The following is a 20,144-nucleotide window of genomic DNA, read 5'->3' as shown; positions in this document are numbered from 1 at the left end:
TTTACATTTTGTTTAGGCGAAACGGCCGTATTATCATGATGGAGCATCTAACTGTTTAGCAGCTCCAGCCAAATGTGAAGTTGTCATTCCTCATCTGTGCTCCATGGAACAGGAAAAGTGTGTGCGGAGTGTGTATGCGTAGAGCCACTCTCCAAGGGGAAATTGTTAGCAAATGGGCTCCAACTGCTGGCCTTTTAGCTTTGCAAACACAACCTGAAGGCCTCTCCCCACATCCCCTTCTCTCCACTCGGCCACCCCCCTCCACCTCGCCCACTTTAATTCACCTGCCCAACAACCCCAAGGCTTCTCATCCCTCTGCTGCCTCCCTTCCTTCCCTTCAACCCTTTTTTTCTTCTATTTTTCTCCCACTCACTAACTTAGATATTTCCATACCTATTCATCATTCCCTTTCCCTCCCCTCTCTGTGTCTCCCTCTTTCACACACACAGAGTCATTCCTGAGTGGGTAAATAGAGTAAATTGGGGCTGACCCCCAGGGTTAGCAGGGGCCATGCTCTCTTTTCATGTCAAAGCCATCTGAAGGCTGATTGGTTGATTGCAGTGCTCTCTGCTTCCAAAAGGCTCCCTTGTGCTGCTGTAATTGCCCTATCATGCGTGCACACACACACATCCACATACTTAACACACACACACACAAACACACATGCAGACACACACACACACACGCACACACACACACACACACACACACATTCTTACAGCCAAATGACTTAATTGGTGTTAATTGCATAATGACAGTAGTGAATTGGACCTGGGTCAGAGGTGACACAGGTTTGAGTGGAGAGGGGGATGGAGAGAGGATGTTGAGAAGATGTGAGGGAAAGGCTGGCACTTCTAGTCTGTCTCCCTCTCTTTCTTCCCTCAGTTCCAGTACCAAGCAATCCTTGACCTGATTGCAGAAGTTGGCCCGTGGGGATGCCATGCACATTCACACAAAAACAGACAACCCTTTGTGGTGTGGAAGGATGCTCTATACACTTAACACAAGGATTCAATTTGACTCAGTCAGCATCTCTGGCTGTGTATATATATGTGTGTGTGTATATATGTGTGTGTGTGTGTGTGTGTGTGTGTGTGTGTGTGTGTGTGTGTGTGTACGTACGTGTGTGTAGGTATACCAGCAGTTTGTGTGTGACTGCCCGGGCAGCTGAAAGGGCTCTATTGGTTAAAACGTTTAAGCCATCATCATTAGAGAGTTGTTGCTACAGAGGTGTGTTTTAGCGGAGGACGTAATTGGCCCGTCATAGTGCTGTGTAATCTTCTCATATTCTATGAAAACAGCGAAAAGCTATTGGGCATAATGGCCATGTTTAAGGCGGGACCTTCCCATGTTAAACATACAGCATCTCAGCTTGATACGGTCTGGGACTGAATAGCTGAGAGACAGAGGATGGGGTGTTAGATCTTGGGTGCACACCAGAAGCCCTGCAGTCATATTTTCTGTCTCCATTCTCTACTGTACACATTTATTTCCCTTTTATTCCAGTGGAAATCACTCGACAGTTGTGTGTGTGTGTGTGTGTGTGAATGCAGTTTGAACCCAGTATGTACTGGATCGCGTGATTTCAAAACCAGAGCTTTCTCAAGTGGAAACATTGCTGCGTCTAAGACCACCCGGGATTAATTTCTCTTTGTGAAAATGTTATTGTGTATATGCATGCGTGCTTTTGTGTGTGCGTCCGGACTCCACTGCAATTAAAGGAGTAGGCCCTCTGCGCACATACGCCTAAATCCCCGTGTGTTTTCCCTGCAAAATGCTTGTGTCCTTGTGTGTGGGAGTTACACTATCCCCCATCCTGCTGTTTATGGGAGGGAGTGAAAAGTGATGGAAGGTATGGAGAGAGATGGGCCCGTGATGACATAGCCTTATGTTCACCCCCTCTGGATATGGCCCACTCTATATTAGATCTATCCATCATAAGGCTGCACTCGAGTCCCACATGCTTCCTATACTAGCTAGATGTCCCGCGTACATGTGTTAGTCTCATCAATGTTCTACTCATATGGTACATGTCACGCTCATACTTGGCCGAATGTACTTTGTCATACCCACTGCATACTTAGTGTGTTTTGTGTGTGTGTGTGTGTGTGTGTAGGCTGTATTGACTCTCTTTGAGTGGTTTACGAAGCGCAGATGATAGACGTATGGGCTCCCTTAGAAAGACTTCCCCACAGGCTCATCCAGACACAAAAGGAGCTGTCACTGTCTGCTTTCTGATCTCACTGTGTGTTCATTAAAATATGTGGGTGTGTGTGTGGTGGTAAGGGGTTTGCGTGTGCGTGTGTAAATGCCTCCGTGTGTGTTGGAGCTGTCACCTGTTCCCTGTGCTCTGTGCGAGCTCTGTCTCTGGGCGAGCCTTTGATCTGGTCGACAGGAGATTCCTACAGTGTGAAATAGCCCCGGCCAGATTTACTCAATGAAAGAGCAGGCCTTAACCACTGTTATTACCCTCATTTTTTTTTTTTTTTTAAACATCACTGCTTGTTTGTCTCTCTCTCTCTCTCCCTCTCCCTCTCTCTTATTCTCCCCATCTTGTTTCTGTATTTGTCATTTGCTGCTTCCTTACATGTGCTCTGAATGTGCTCGTAAGTGTACCTAAAATCTTAAATTGAAGGGGATTTTCTGTAATATCCACCGCAGAGGCTGTCGCATTCAGTTGTAGCTGGAGTCAAAGAGCCACTTAGTGAGCAGTTAAAGCCAAGGTTATCCGTGATTTTGGTCGAGAACAGATGTGTTTAGGTAGGTGAGGAATCAAGCAAGACAGCGGCCTTGCTTATTTTTTCTTCATCGTGTATCCGCACCAGTTTTTCCCACAGAATGGCAGTGTACCTGTAGCAGGGGGGTATCTGGTGACCTGAGAATGAGATTGAAAAGTCAACTTTCTTTGCAGAGTTTGTCTACATTCGTGTGGCTTGGCTTGTCTTTCTGTTTCTCTCTCCCTTATGTTTCTCTCTCCCAGCAACGTTATCTGCTTTCTCTGTCGGCACTAGGTTTTATTAAGTCAACCAAGAAACACACCTCCCGTTCAGGACTTTTTTCCGTTGTCATAACAGCAGGTGAGCTGAAGGGAAGCCTGATATGTAGCCAATCAAAACCAAGGTACATCGAACGGCATCACAACAACCAGGTGCACTCATAAGTTGGTACAAAATGACACAGTGGGCTTACATTAATTATGAGAGGTTGGATCACAATCAGTGCATTTATAGGAGGGATGTAATACAAGAGAGCTTCTCTCTCTTTGCAGAGCCTGTGTGATTGACAGTAGACGAGAGGGGAAGAGCGAGGGCTGATTGTCCAACAGTTAATTGATAGCGGGTGGCATTGTTCTCACGTTCAGATAAAAAATAAAAGTATTCTATAAAATGCTCTAATGGGTTGCTAGATATCCTTGGGCAGCTGTTAACATACCTGGGCAACCCACCCAAGGAAACTATATGTGTGGGAAACAATGCATACTTTTAGGAGGATAAATTGGACCTGATATAATGGTGCACATGGCATTCCAAGTTTATGAACATTCAGGAATGTGTGTGAGTGGACGAGCATATTCATGGATGTGAGAGTTGAGGACTGGCTCCACCACCTGTCTCTTTATAACTCTAAGTTAGATTACTTGCATAGCATTATCTTGCACATTTCAAATGAATCCGCAATACTATGAACTTTTGCACAGTCCTGCTCAATTTGTACAACTCTTTCATTTAAATACCCTACTGTACATATTTTAAGATTTTATAATATTTTTTTTTATTTATTTCAGATTTGTGTCTTCACTTGCTTTTTCTCAACATTTAAACGTGTCCACTATTTAATGCACCATAACACCCAGGCAAAAATCCTACTTGGCAATAAGCCTGATTCTGATTCTGACAGGGAAGACGAGAGAGGCACAAACCCTCTCACTCCCTCTCCCTCCTTCTCTGGGAGCTCTGGTCATTCTGATGTGAGTGTGTTAGTTTGGGCGTGTCTGTCTGAGCTGTTGAACATGTGTCAGAGTCCAGGTGGGGAGAGACACAATGCAATTATCCCTGAGAAACACTACCCATGCAACACAAACACTGCACACATGTGCACTAGCCGTTACAGGGGCTGATGCTAATTTATTGTGGTGAGCTGTATCATGTCAAATTCACCATTCTGCAGACCTAAAAGGGACAACTAGAGGAGTCAAACGGACCGGAGAGACAGACGGAGATGCTTGTTAGAGTTCTTCTTCGAACTAAAGAGTAGGAATCAAACTGCGGTGTGGAGCTTTACTATACAGTGTGCAGCAGAGTTGATGCCAAGCTAAGCAGTGGGTATAGTGAGGCCAGGGCACTTCAGGGAGCAATCCCTGTTTGCTTAACCACCGCTGGGCACATTTACCACTCAGCTGGCTCAGAAACGTCATCCGACATAGGCATCTTACTCAAAACACACATTCCTAAAAGATAGGCTTACAATTCTGTCTTAAAGCAACAATCAGGTGCCCATATTAACACTGAAACAGATTATGCTTGCTTTTCATACTGGCTGTTTTTATCACAGTGGCTCAGTGGTTAGCACTGTCGCCTCTCAGCAAGATGGTTTAGTGTTCGATTCCCTGCTGAGGCAGGGCCTTTTCGGTGTGGAGTTTGCACATTCTCCCTGTGTTTGTGTGGGTTTCCCCCAGGTGCTCATGTAGATTAGGTTGTATATTACGATAATCCTCCTGGACCAAGGCACTGGCCTTAAGCTGGAGCTGGTCCATTGGCACAATGGTTGCCTACTGCTCCTCAGGGATGGGTTAAATGTAGAGAGGTTTCCCTCTATTTTACTGAGTGTGATTATGTGTGAAAAATAATCATTTTCTCCTTCTTCTTCAAGTGTAATTCTACACATTGAAGTGTATTTACAGGTCTTGTTGAGTAGTATTGCATATGTCAATTGTCTCCAGTGGCATTGTGGGTAATGTAAGCACCAGCTTTTGATATAGTTCCCTGACATAGCATAACACTCCTATAGCACTGTTGGACTTATTTGACTCCTATAGCACTGTTGGACCATTTTGAAACAAACAATCTAAATGCATACTACAGATCCACATATATCACCTATATTACCCACAAAGTAACTTAGCCACTGATTGACATCACTGGAGGGAATTTATCAGATTACGTGCATCCATGAACGACTTTAAACAACTCTTTTTACATATGTGTTAGTACTCCCCAAGACCTGTAAACACACTTCAATGTGTTAAATTGGTGGAGTTGTCCTTTAATAGATCCTTTCCTAATGCAGCGGGAGTGATGGAAGACAAAATCTACATTCCTCATTCCATGAAGAAATACATCCCAAAGTTCAGCTAAAGATCAGGTGGTTACCTTCCAAAGTTACTGTCTCTTCAGTAGAAAATTCTCTCTTTTTTGTTATTATCCCTCCACTGTAGCTCAGCAAGACAAGCACTGTCTGGGAAAGCACAAAGAGGGAATTTTGTACTGAAAAGACTTTGGAACATACCCTCTTGATTGTGTAATTCAGACCGCTGAAACCTCATATTAGCTTCAGTTGACCTTTAGAATATATTTTTGCCCTGAATGAGGGCTGAAGGTTTTCTCCCCAATCACCTCCGTTGCACTCACATTAGTAAAGGTTCACATTTAATAGGAGGCATGATACAGCAAGCAAAAACAGTTTAAGAGAACTGAACTTTATTTCACCGCCTCAGTGTTTATAGGGCATATAACTAATGTTTTAAGACTGACTTGAACGAACTTGACCGGATTTTTGCAAAGATGGAGTATACGTCTGCTTTTTTCTGGCCTAGTTTGATGTTTTATTATCCAGCACCTCAGCTCCGTTTGTAATGTGTGTGTTCTGCCCAATTGCTTCAATTCATAATTTTTTTTTTGTTATGTTAGGGAAATTTAATGCAAGAGTGATGAGAACCAGCATCTCATATTTTTTTTTATATCTTTTATTATAATGGGATATTTTTTCCGCACCTTTCAACAATCTCTGTATATGTATTAATGTTTATTTGCCTACTGAAAAATGTTATCAATATGACCTTTAAATACAGAAATATTATCCTGAGGGATGAAAGTGCTCTCCAGGAATTCCAAATAAGACGTTTCTTAAGTTCAATGTAAATCTATGTTACAAATATTTGCCCTACTTAAAGCTCTCATACAAAATCTACTGTGCAATGTCCATTTCATATGGAAAAACTATTTGGGTTGACTTCTCCTTCAACTATGTAAGTGGACTGAGACGGCTGTCACCTGTCATTACAGCAAACTGGGGGAGAGATGTGGGGTATGCCAGTTAAACAGAACTACTCAAAGATGTGGGGTAATGTGAGTGATGGTTGAAAGTCACAGTCTGTGACCTGAGAAAGCTCGTACTAAACATCAGCACATGACCTTGCTTGGGAGGCCTAAATTCTTTCAGCCTTAAGCCGATACTATTCCCAGTACCACCCAGACAAAATGGACCAAGTTCACACACAGACATACGAAATCACACACACACGCAACATATCATACTGTTAATTTTAAGAGTTTCGGGAAGTCTGCACACTGCTTCACTAAATCACTTTTTCATAGTTCATTAGAATGATCGGCATCTATTTTTCTGTCGTGATGTCAACAAGATGTTTGGTATAGCACGTCATGAGTCAACTGAACCAGAGTTGAAAAGCGGCCCCTAACTTAGCCAGCCCATCAATACTCAACATCAAGGACTTTGTGAGGACAGGTTTACATGTGTTACAGTCCTAGCTCCGCTCTATATTATCCTCTGCTATCATAATAAGGAGGATTTGCATCATAACCTGCTGCATTAATCCCACAGCAAGACTAAACGTTAAGTGTGAGCCTTAGCGCTGTCAGTGTGGATGGCTCTATCGGCGCTTATTTAATGGGTACAGTGTGTTTCTGCAGTAAATATCGCAAAACTATGAGTCACTTTGTCAAAACTAATGAGGATTATTTACTCTGTATCTGCGCACAGAGCCAAACCTCTGTCACTTTCTACGATGCTTATTTACGATTACGCAGTATCTCCCTTAAAGTTTCACTGGCAGGGCTTTCCACAGTGTCGTATGGAGTGCTCCAAAAGGTTGTTAAAGGTTCAAGATGGCTGTACAAGGAGTGTCTGTGGTTTTAGTCACCGTGAATAATATTTTTACATGTTTTGGGGCTTGGTGTTCTAGAGGGATTTTATAGTTCAGAGTAGTCTCAGGAATCATAGCTGGCTTAGATATAAGTGTTTTTAATGTCTGTCTTATTTGGGACCCCTCTAGCCTGTTTCACTCTGTCCCTCTCTTCCCTTCTCTCTATGGCTGTGTTCCGACTACAGGAACTTTAGCCAAAGACTGAGAACCTTTGGAGGAAGGTCAGTGTGTTTCCACCACAGGGACAGGGTCTTACTTAAGTTCCAGGGACTTAAGCTGTGGTCACTAAGTATTTTTTTACTTTTGTGAAATGATCCCGAAGTATCGAAAGTGGCAGCCATGATAAAAGCTGTCCGAATTCTCTAAAAGCTGAGGAAAAGGACTTCAATGCTTCCTTCTGAATCTCCTTTAGCATTCAGTTCACTGGACCATCCTTTAGGAAAGGAAAGGAGATAACTGCCACACATCCACAGCCTGTATCAGCCACAACAACTAAAGCACAATCAGATCATAATCAGGAAGCAGAAGCGATAGGAGACGTTTTATCCAGATGTTTTTACTTCAAAGTGGTTGAAACTTGATGATTGATGATTATATGTACAGTAGTAGATTCCCTTCCATGTTATGCCTGTCGTGCATGAAGTTAATTATTTCTTTACAATCATAAAACTTTGTGGACATTTAAAACTACAGCAGACAGCAAACTGTATGCCACATCAAGTTAACAACAAGGAACTAATGCATGAACAATACAAGGAGATGAAGTGTGGGAGAGACAGTGCCCGGACGCTGTGGATCCATCTGTTTATCACTGACATGAACTCTATCTGCAGTATACTCACACACTTCACAGAATTCAAAGGTTTATGAACAAAGAAAGTTTTTCTGTATCTAGGTGTGCTTCAAGTAGTCCATCTTCCGAGCATTTTAGTGTCACCACAGCAGATCCACGGTAGTAATGTCATTGCATAATTACATAGCCCAGAGTAAGTGCAGTTGTATTCTCCTCTGTACGCATTCACCTTCACATCTTTCCTTGAACTCGTGGCATTTTCCATCAACGTCCAGGGAAATTCATAAGGAAAGAAGATTGAAAGTGACCATCGGCTGCACCCTTAATTTTACTGTCCGAAGAGTCCCTCCTTGAAGGGTAGTACTTTCCAAAAGCACAGGAACTTTGGGGGTGGACTGTCTGTATTGGCTGAACATTTCTCTATGAGTCTGTCGGTGTGTAGACTGAGCTTTTTTTTTCTGCCGCCACTTAAAAACAATATGCAGCCGACAACCAGTTTGTGTTTTTGTTCCCTTATACTTGCACACATCAAGATGGAGTTGCGGAGGAAAGCATGCAATTCATGGACGTTTGTTGTGGTTGTGTATTCACACACAAAAATGACTCATTTATTTATTTGACTTAATTATGGAGGTATGGCCCTCAGTTCATTTTGAGTAAAATGTACCTAGTCTTTTGGTTGCTATTTAAAAAAGAAACAAAAAAAAACATGGAAACAAAACAACTACAAGCTAAAGGAACCTTCCTTGAAAAGTGGGTGTTCTGGTTGGAAATGCAGCTTATCTTATCACACACACTGACCCACCACACACACCATGTCTCAAGCCCGAGGCTGCAAAAGTGGGTTATCCCCTCCAAAATTCCCCCTTAGCACTTTTTTTGATGTTCCCCCTTCTAGCAGTTAGACCCCACAACCTGGTCTACCTACCGCACTCACACATTCAAACACAGACTAACAAAGACACTACTTTCCATTTGATGTGATATTTATATGTATTTAAGTAATCTAGCTAAACCATTAATGCAATGAAATTATATAAACTTAAAGATTTAGTTATCAATGTTTCATTACTCTCTTTCTAATGGGGATGTGAGAGAATGAATGATGCTCATCATTCGCAACTTTAAAATAATTGTTGCCATCTTTTCTAGATGTTTCTTGAACCCCTTTTCTCTTACCTACTGACAAACAGGTCAGACTGTGATGGAGATCACTAGCAGACCACCGGGCATTGTAAAGGACTCCCTCCTTATCCCCACCATATATCCTATGTGTCTCATGTCCTGGGGCTATACTGACCCCAGGAGCACCAAACAGACTCGGCCAACAACATGATTGGTTCTTCCTGAGACCAGACTTAAATAGTATTAAGCACCACGGTGCAGCTGTGCTTGCATAAACACACCGAGTCCACTTGACATCAACCTCGACTTTGTCACTCTGTCTCCGATTCTGTTTGCAGACACACTTTTTCATTGGGTTTAATACAGCGTAGTGGGGTTAGCACACACGCACACCTGGCACACGCATACTTAAGAGAGAATAATAAGCCACAAAACAAAATCAGTTAACCCCTCGTCCAAGAGGGATGGGTGAATAAATGAACACATTGTTACCGTTGGATGGGCAGGGGCTCTAATGTTTGATGACCAAACAAAAATCTGAGCTGACTGTGTAAATCTCTGTCTGGACCTGTCTACCTCAAATACTTGTAGCTACTGAATAGACATTATTATCAGATTGTGTTGACACAAGTGTCTCTCTCTCTCTCTCTCTCTCTCTCACACACACACACAGATACAGATTCATAGGCAAACACACACATGAAGGCGCAGATACACGCACCGACACACACCTATGTAAAGGTGAGCGTGTTTTTCCTTCGGAGCAGATTGAGATCTGAAGGATCACATTTATTTACTTAACTGGTTCAAGTGATCCGAAATAGATCTGAGATGACCAAACCAGACCAAACCAAACCACTTTAAATCCAGCACTCCAGCCTCATTGTCTCTGTGCCCATTCCATTGCAAGCACACATACACACAGACTTTACTCCCTGTGCTACTTACATGTTAGGCTCACATCCAAACATCTCTATTGCCATAACCTAGATGAAGCTCTGTAATCAGCCTTTTCTTATTCGTGTTACACCAGTCAGGCAGGAGTTTATTAAATGTGAGGTGCAGTTTTTGTCTGTTTTCTGTCAAGTTTGCTAAATCAGTTTTTATACTGTAGAAACAAAGATCTGGAAGAGACATGCCTCTCTGTCTCCAGCTTGGTTTGGTCGAAGGGCAAATCAGTTAAGAGACAGAACTGAACTATGGACAATAAATAAAACAGATGGAGAAACTGTGAGTCTGTGGGCAGCGAGAGAGAGGAAGCGACGAGTCGGGTCAGGACAGAGGACTGATGGGTCAGTAGAGTTGGTGTCATCTTGAGAAGACATCAAGAGGAAGGTGGAGCATTAATAGCACTTCCGAAGTGGTATTTTGGGATTATGCACACATGCAAACCCAAATATGAAAAGGAAGGTAGTTGAAAAGAAACACTTTTTGTGAACAAAGATATGTTTCCGAGTTGGCCTGTCACCATTTGCCTGGCTCTCTGTCCTTCTTTTCCGTCTTTCGGGAACGAGGTCTTGACTCCAGCATACGCTGTATTTCTTGCATGGAAACTTTCCTCCCATATAAAAACACACAAATTAATTATGACATCATGTCTTTTTTGGATACACAGAAAATAAAGTAAGCACAAAAGAACCTCTTGATGTTTTACCGTTACGCTATAACTTCTCTCTGCAAGCATAGCGCCTGTACGCACATTTACGGCTCCTGGGTCAAACCTTCAAAGCAAAATGAATGCCATCATGCACCCACACCCCCCACGCCAAGGTTCCACCCTCCCTCTCATACCCGCATGAGAGTGCTCCACAGCTACGCTTGCACCCACTCCGGTTTATGCGAATGGGGGTGAGAGGCTGTTACCGTGTCAGTCGGCATGGCCTCTTATCAGACCATCAGGCTACCCTCAGATTCTCTTTCCAGATGGAGGTGAGATAGGGCCTCAGAGGCCCGGACCCCCGCAGACACTGAGAGCATGGAGGCCTCCCCTGATCTCCTACCTGATGGAGGTGCTTTAATGAGGGCTCGGGTTTCACTTGTCTCCCCTGTCTGGCTGGGCCTGCACTGGTGTCAGGATGCAGGCGCGTTCAGGGCTCGTCGGCCTAGGTTCTGACGGGCCGCCACTGCTCCACTTCACGGGCTTAGCTCCAGGTCAAGATGACGGGACACAATCTCACCAGGGTCCCAGCGCTACTCTTAATGTGAAAAATAGGTGCAATGCAGGGTTGCGCGGCAGAGCTCTCCACATTTCCCTCAATAACATAAGCACTGCCACTCATTCTGTGCACAGAGTGAGAGAAGGGAAAAGAGGCGGAATCCTGTTATGATAAGACAAAAACGCTGGAAGGAGTAAATGAGTGAGATTAGTCAGAGGAACTCCTGAGTGCTAAGAGAGACGGATCAAGAGAGACAGAAAGGGGGAGGGAGGAATTTGGGAGCATAGAGAATTCCATGCGCCTTTTTATTGATGTTGCGCAAACCTGTATTTTGGATCTGCATGAACATTATGCACTTTTATGAACATAGCTTAATTTTCACCTTGGGGCTTTTGAGCGATAAATGAATATTTGAACATGTCCTGCCAATAACACGTTTTGAATCTTCCTTTTGATACTTGTGACTTTATATTTGTGTGCAGGATCCTCAACATTCATGCACATGTACCGCTTTTATGCAAGCATCCATACAATAAATACATGCATATGTGCCCAGGCAGGGATGGGGTGCTTGTGTTTGTGAGGGCAAATTATGTCAAAAACAGCCTCGAAATAAGGGGCAGGTACTGCAGATTCCACCCCTTCCATTTGTACGCTGGCACACCTTAGCCGGACTCAGGGAACTCACCACCATTCCACAGAGAGCCCTCCATCATTCCTCACAGGATTAGAGACAAAAAAAAAGAGAATGGGAGAGGGAGAGAGTTCAAGGGAGGGATTGCTCTTTTACTTTTTGTAGTTGGCAGAGTCCTTACTATAGCTATGGCTGAAATAAAAGAAGTCTTTAAATTGCTACCAGTGTCTCCTTCTGTCTTTCTCCCCCTCCATCTCTGTTAATATCAAACCAGATGTCAGTTTGAGGAGACATGAGGAGTCGATGCACGCTAGTGTTCGAACAGAAAGACAGCTCTCAGAAATGGCACATGTGAAGCGTGCAACCGTGACTGACTCCCTTACAGATGCACACTTCCTCTCCATGGGAGTTTAATGAGTTTGATACATGAGATTTCTGTTTTTCACCCCCATCAACAGTCAACTCCACCTAGTGGTGTTTGTACTGAACAGACTTCTGGCTGCAGAGAGGAATGAAGGAAACATTACACCAGCACTTGTTTATCTGCACAGATAACTTTACTCTTAGACTGCAACAGAAGGGAGGATCAATACTTTTTGGGTATGAGTCCTACAAAAGCTACACACAGTGCAGATAATGTTGCTGAGATCTGGCTTAGTGCCTCTGTGGCGTAGGCCGTCTATTGCTGGAAGCAGTTGCAGACTGTGTTAGTGGGTCTCCTCAGCACCTCTTTGCCTGGCATCCGCGAGGCTTGCTCACACTTGCTTTCACCCAGCATGTGTTTGCTCAGATGAAGGAAATTATGTAATTAGCCTTTGAGGGATTGTTTTCTTTCACTCTTTACCCCCCTCTCTCCTGCCTTTACCCCGCTGTCTTTCTTTCCCCACCTCTTCTTTTTTTGCTCTCTTTCTAGTCCTATGACAGCAGGACATGGTTACTATTTAATCCGAGCCACACCCCGGCTCACCTCCTTCATTAATTGCCAGGGACCATCAGTGGAAGAAAATGAGCGCTTGTCATACAGATCCATCTTAGGTGCTGAAGAGCAGCTTTGTTCAACATCAAAGGGGTAGTTTGAAGAGGTGTACAAGGGAGTGGAAATGAAAGCTTTTGGATGTGTTAGGGGGTTGAGTTGGGCTGGGCTTTGCCTGGGTCGGGTTGTGTGCTGGGAGATGGGTGCAGGGGTACGCACGGGCAGTATTGGGGGGAGGAAAACCTGGCATTTTGCTCTCTAATTCCAGCCGGCCTGGAGGCCTGGAGCGCTAAGAAGGGCCTCACTGTTGCTCTCTGGATCAGCCAGGTATTGCTTACATAAAAAGCAAGTGAAAACAGCTGTAGGGATAATTAGCTTGATTCTCCATTACATGCCATGAGGGCCAATAACTAAAAAATGGAGTTTTGTTTGGGTTAGAGCTGCAGCCCCAACCAGGAGGAAGTTGTAAAAGTCGGGCAGGAAAAAAGAAAAGAGAGAGCGAAAAAAGCGAGAAATGTGGTGAAGAGAGAGCGAGCTCTCAAAGCAATTGTTGCAGAGAAGATGTTCTCTCTTCCTGGGATGGCTTGATGTAGACCACATTTAAAGCCTTTTAAAGGGCTATGGCGTACAAATGATTGGATAGGCATGTGCACACAAATCTTTTTCTTTCTTTTTTTTGCCTATCTAATATGAGGTTTTAAGGTCATGGCAACCTGTGACTTCCAATATTTGAATTGGAAGTGGACCAAAGTCAAACTGCTTTTCCTATCACATTTGTTATAGGCTAATAGATTACCTGAGACACTGCCTTGCAATGAAACAGTAGAAATGCTGCATTGTGCCATTTTTACCATCAGTTAGCATGTTCAATCTCCATTACATTAACTCATTGAATTCAATTAGTCAGACACATGATAGGAGTGATTTGTTTTCTCTGCAAGGCCTTTTGCATTCAAGTGTCTCAACACAGAAATATGATTGACTATTTAGAAAGAACGGTGAGGAAGTCGGCTCAGTCGCCAGTTGTCACCTCTCTCTTGTTGAATTTCTGTTGTAAATCTGCCCCTTCATACCACCAAATGGCTTGTTTCACCTTTCTCCTCTTGACAGTTTGGGGGGGGGGGGGTGTTTTAATCTTTGTATTGCTAATTGAATTAGGTCTGTTTCTCTTTTTCTGTGGGAGTGAAAGGACACCAACCACAGGGTAATTCTAAGTGTAAGAACAGCACTTTTACATTGGTGGTCCCAAAACTCTGCAAGGAGTTTTAAACAGGCCGTTTATATTAGTAGCACAAGAGGAGGTTCAGTCACTCATATCCAGATTCTCAGGCTTGACACCCAGTCCTCAGGACTGGGTGTCAAGCCTGAGAACGCACGCCTTTTTAGAGGGACAGACTAGTAGGATTTCGGTTAGATGTTGAGTAAACCGGTATTAATATGAGAATGTGCTCACCCTTTCTGATCCCACCATTAAGCACACCGTGAGTGGGGATGAGGATGAGGGTTACGCAGGGAGTAGAAGATAGGAATGGCTGATTTGAGTTCAAGGAAGATGATGGCCGAGTGCTGCTAGAGGGAGATGGATTTATATTCTGCCAAAATCAAAGGTATGCTTTGATATGGTAGCAATTTTTGATTTAATAGGACAGTACATGCGATCATGACCTAAAACAAACCCCAGAAGAGGTATGTACATTCATATGTGTGAGTTAAGCCATGAGTACATGTGCTTTGACCTACTTTAGGTGAAGTGGCTCAGTGTGATAATGGTTGGGTTGCGTCTGATCTGTTGCAATCAGTGTTAAGTGTTAATGTTAGTTTTATCAGTGGTCGTTCCCGTGAAGTTTCGGGTCACGGTTTTGATATTAGAGTGCAATTTATCCCTTTCCTACCCATACGGTCCTTACACGCATACTGGGCGGGACTTGTTGGTTGATGTTTGAAAACAAACCATTTGAAGTTTGCCCCTCCTCCCTGGCTCAGCTAGACAGAGAACAGCAGCAAACAAGTGGGAGAGTATATGGAGAGAATACAGCCGTAAATCCGAGAGGCAAAGTGTTATTTTCTGGTTGTTTCACAGGGGTTACACTGTAGATCGCAAATGTTCACGCCCACACCTTCGCACACCTTCACACAACCCTGCATCAAGCTCCTGCAACTGCTGGATTTTGTGTGAATTTACACAAAACGCACGCCTTTTTAGCCTCTCTGCTCTGTGAGTGTGTGTATCTCAGACCTGCAGCTCATGACACAGACAGTGCAGAGTAGAGAGACAAGACAGCGATGTAACGTGGCCACCACTTTTTTAGTCCCAGCTTTGCACTGTTCCACTGCCCTAAGGTAAATGCCCACAAATGTTCCAAACACAGCAACATAAGAAAACACAGACAGAGGGCAGGGTATCTGCAGATACAGACACCGCCACATGCTCCTAGTCTGTCATAAGTGATGACTGAAAGGGATTACTTTTATAGGTGTCTATACATTGTTTTTTAGGAAAATCCTGCATAGTATACCTTTAAGCTGCCAAACCACTGCATATTCTCCAGTGTCTATTGGTTAAATCAAATATCCTACATGGTTACTTGAAGTATTATCTTCAGGTAACAATGGAAAAATATCCATTGGAACAAGTCACTTCAAACAATCTTCTGGACACAAACAGTCAACACATCTGGTTTAAGTTTGGTTGTTTTTTTATCATATTATATTCATTTTCAAAACATTCTTTGAATCAGTTACAGAAACGGTGTTCCCCATTGTACAACTTGTGTGAAAAGTCCTCTTTGTGCACTGAGGTGTACGCATAGCTGGCTTTCCTTGCTGCTTTTAGCAGCTGATGATGCAGAAAATTGTGAACAATGACCTTTGGGCTGAAACAGCTTTAAGCAGCATGTCGGAGCCATTTGAGCTCACTAAATTATCCCGAGTGCGGTTGTAGCTTTCCTGGCTGATATAATGTGCATTGCTTTGTCACATGTTTCTAAAGCTGGCATAATCATGACCACAAATGCTGGACTTACACCCGGGAACATAAAATTCCATATGATTTTAACACTCTGTCACAAAACGCTGACATGTAAAATAATCATAGGCTGGTAAGCGTACACACATTCATGACCACATAGCGACACGCACTTCCTCATTACCGACACGAACACAGGCGTCACACGTGAGTTTGTGTAGTGAATGTGTCTGTTGTGTGGAGGTAGTGAGGTGATGACAGAGAAGAAAGAGGAGCGGTCTTCAAACACATCCACGGGCAGGTCGTGCTCTCCATTATACCCTGCCGGGGGCCATATTTGTTGATTCTCTGGCCCCCAAATCATTAATTTAAGTGCAGACGACGGCTGAGAAACCTGAGAATGGCGTCCAACACAAACACACACACACACACACGTGCACACACAAACATGTGCACACACAAACATGTACATACACAGACACACATTTGATCATACTCACACACAACCAGGCTTATGTGTACACACACATGCACACACACACACGCCCTGTGTTGCATAACAAATGATGGCACCTTTAATTGCTGTGCGTGTTTATTTACTCCTGGCTGTAATGGATGGTCCCTCTCTGCCTGGCAGCCAATCAGAGGGAGACAGGAAGAGTGTGAGCAGCCCTGCAGAACTGGACATAAGATTTGACATTCCTCTTCATACACAACACACGCCAACATAAGAGGCTACCGTTCGATGCTTGATTTGAGGGTCATTGCACAACTCAAAAAATATCTTGCAACATATTCCCGTTTTACCTGTGAACATCTCCCCACTCACAAAGTTTGTATTAGAGTTCATCCACTACACCCTCCTGAGTGACTGATGATAACATCCTCGGTGATTGGTAGTTATTTTGGGGCCTGTTTGCTCAGCCAATGAGGCGCCCCCAGCAAGCTAGACATACATCATTGTTTTCTTTTTTCTTTTTTCTCCAACCTAACCCTCAGGAAAGAAGTGAGTTGTTGCTGACTGCTGTGCAGCCTGAATAACAGACACATTCCAATATTTTTTTTTTTCTTTTTATTAATGAGCACTTGATGTTTGGGCTGCTGCCAGCTGCATTTAGAGCATTCTTAAGGAGCTCTGGAGGCTCGCCAGACAGTTAGAGGAAGAAAATGGTCAACCTAAACCTGAGAAAAAACAAAGGATCTACACTGGACCTGAGCGTCTGAGCTCTCTTTGTCCATTACCAAGCAATGTAATTGTATGACGTAACCTTTTTTGGAAGACGACCGAAGAAATTAAAAACAACTTGATATCCTTGGCTTAATGATGCATCCTCATATCCCTGTGTGGGTTTCAGCATTTGTTTTTCATTTTTTTGCGGTTGATCTCTCATACTGATTATTCTTTCTCAATGTTCTCTCCACAGCTGCCTGTCGAGCCAGGTACCAGGAGGTTCAAGAGCTTCCACTGCGAGCGTGAACACTCAGCCGGCCCGTACATCCCCACCATCGTGACCATCAGACGTACATTTAAACAGATGAACACATACTCGAGGGCCCACCATTTGACGGCTCAGCCAGTCAGAAAGTCTCCTGCTTACCGATGAATGTCACCTTCACTGAGGACCTGAGCCCAGTGTGGTTGAATATCCCTCACCAGAGCATCAGTCATCAGTGTGCAGCTCCAAGGTATTGGCAAGCGGTCCACTGCCTTCATTTCCCTAGCTGTTTTCAATAGACTGGGAGCTGGATTCATTTTACAGTACTGCGGTGCTACAGAGTTCTGGCTCCACATCAACCGACAATCACTCCACCGCCGCCGACTACCAGTGTGGCTGAGCTGAGCCAGTGGAACTAGCCGTAAACTCCATGCCAATCCCCTGACTGGTTTATGATGGCATGAATATGTTTACTTCTGCAGCTAAATTCTTTCTTTGTAAATATCACAACATGGACCTCAAAATCCACAATCCACAGAGACCTTCTCAATGTACCGTGCCAAAGGAGACAACCCCTGTCTGCTGAAAACAAATTACTGACGTGCATCTGAATCACTCGGACTAACCCACTAAACCACCACAGCCACTCGTTTGTTTGACTGTCTCCCGCTTCCTGCGGAGGGATCAACAAGAAAAAGGCTTAGAGATGCAACACAGAAAATCAGTGTGAGGATCAGCTTACACCTTTCTTTTTAAAAATCAGGACCTTTATTAAAAGGGAAGGAAACATCGCTGACCTCAAATGAGCCAGCTTACTGTAAGAGCAGTCTGTTTATACGTTTCTCCTTGTGTTCTTTTAGCCTGCTGTGCGTTTGTTTAATGAACCAATATCATGTTCTGTTTGCTTTTCTACGTCCGAAAAAACAGTTTTGAGTGCCACTCTTCTACTTTTTTTTTTTTTTTTTAAGTTGTGTGACTCATTACACTGATGAGTGATGTATTATTTCGTTGTCTACATACTAATCCTGTGAATCTGGGTGGCTAATTTTTGTTTATAATGAAGTGACTTGCATTTTCAAACACTGTGTCATTTTATTTTTATTTTTTTTTTCACTGTACCAGAGGTTTGACCTGAGCTGATATTTATGTACAGTACTGTGTTTTGATTGATTCAACAGTGTTTCCACCTGGCCCTTCCTTAATATGTACAGTTTTTGTACAGTATGTGTGTGCATGTGTGTGTGTGGTTCCAAGTCTGCGAGGACTGTGAAAGTTTTGGGGGTAGCAGCAATCCACCCTCGAGTTGTTCCACAGTGTTTTGCAGTGGTCAGCGTGTTTCTGTTGTGTGAATAAAAAGTGGTTTTCACAAGAACTGCAACGTGTGTTTTATCAGAAAGACAATAATGTGAACACTGACATCTGCAGTGTTATTGGTAAATTTGAGCGCAACAATGGGTATTTTCACAAGATTAAAGTTTCACCGCCACTAATGGCAACTACAACAATAGACTCTTGCACTGCCCAAGAAAGAATTCTCCCCAGTTTTCATGGTCTACCAATTCTCTCTCTCTCCCTCACTCGCTCATAAACTCAGCCAGATGTTGCCCAGTTTTTCTTCCTAGGGGAACGCGTTGGAGGGGAGGGGTAGCAAGGCATGGTGAGGGATCAGAAAATGTGGCCGAGCATGTTTTAAGTGCTCTTTGACGCAGCCTCCAGCATCCACCACGGTAACATTAGCTGGGAACAGAACTTTTTGCACGATTCTCGCAGGGGCAACACACCACGCACACACACACACACACACACACACGGTCCTGCCACAGGTATTCACAGTCACACGAAGACTCTCATTCCTGGAGATGTTCACTTTGTGGAAAAATGTGACAGAAATGAAAAATCGCTCCAGAAGCACTATTAGTTATATTAAAGGATTTTTGTGGGGGGGCTGGAATCAGCTTCGTCTTTTTTTTTTTTTTAAGTTGCTGATCTTTTCTGTGATTTTTTTTTTTCATTATAGGCACTTAAAATTAAGTTTTTCATATAAAAATGTGTGTTATTTTTAGAGACACAGAAATTAGAATATTCCACAATAATGCAGCGCCCATGTATAGTGTATATAAAGGCAAATACAGCTTAAAGCCACAAAGCTGAGCATGCTGGAAGCCAAATGAACCATTCTTTTACCCTCCAGGTGCACCATGTTTGAATAAAATGCAGCAAAAGTGTCCTCTTGGATGCCCCTATGGTAGATAAAGCATGATAAAGTGCCCTCTAGGGTGCTCCCTCCAACACACTCAAAGTGAGGAAATGCCCTTTAGGCATCATTTCCAGGGAATAAACCGTGATAACGTTTCTCTCGGGCAGGCGTCCCCAACCACCAGACCGTGGACCAGGAATGGGTCTGGGTCAGCACTGGGCGTCAGACACCCAGTAGGAACTAAGGCAGCTGACGTAATCGCCATGCCGACTTGCTATTTTTTAAATACACGTTGTCAAAATGGTTGTGAAAGGTTGTGCACCCAGATGCCGTGGTGACGCACCTTCTCTTTACTATAAATGTGGCTGGACTTTCTGCGCTGGTGACCTTATTATATCTTCTGCCCCTGGAACATCCTGACTCTGTCACCGGGTTGAGGCACTGATTTTTATTGAGATCTGTAGCACACCTACTAGATTGACTGTACATGACTACAGCATCATAAAGAATGTCTGACTCAATCTCCACCCTTCCTCACCTCCTGCCACCACCTGAGGCAGGCCTTCACTTGGGCATCCAGCCAGACATTCAGGTGATTCCGTTAATTGTATCATTGTTTACCTTATGTCATTCTATCCCCATTTCCTCAATCCAGACGAAATTCTGTCCAGCTCCTCCAATCGAGGATAACACGGCTTTCACC

At 43.6% G+C, this 20,144-nt stretch overlaps 1 protein-coding gene across 5 annotated transcripts in view; it reads left to right on the top strand.

Annotated features, from left to right (window-relative positions):
* Positions 1–18,616, top strand: part of LOC115585424 (ERC protein 2-like) — a 163,593-nt gene extending 144,977 nt beyond the window's left edge. For all 5 annotated transcript variants that reach the window (XM_030423771.1, XM_030423775.1, XM_030423769.1 and 2 more), the window contains one exon: positions 17,233–18,616. The gene's annotated coding sequence lies outside the window, so the exon portion shown is untranslated. The remainder of the gene's footprint in view (positions 1–17,232) is intronic.
* Positions 18,617–20,144: the final 1,528 nt, after the last annotated feature.

Source organism: Sparus aurata, chromosome 7, assembly GCF_900880675.1.
Source record: "Sparus aurata chromosome 7, fSpaAur1.1, whole genome shotgun sequence".
Classification (NCBI taxonomy): Eukaryota; Metazoa; Chordata; class Actinopteri; order Spariformes; family Sparidae; genus Sparus; species Sparus aurata.
Note: the sequence above shows the minus strand (reverse complement) of the source record. Positions and strands in the feature narration are given on the sequence as shown.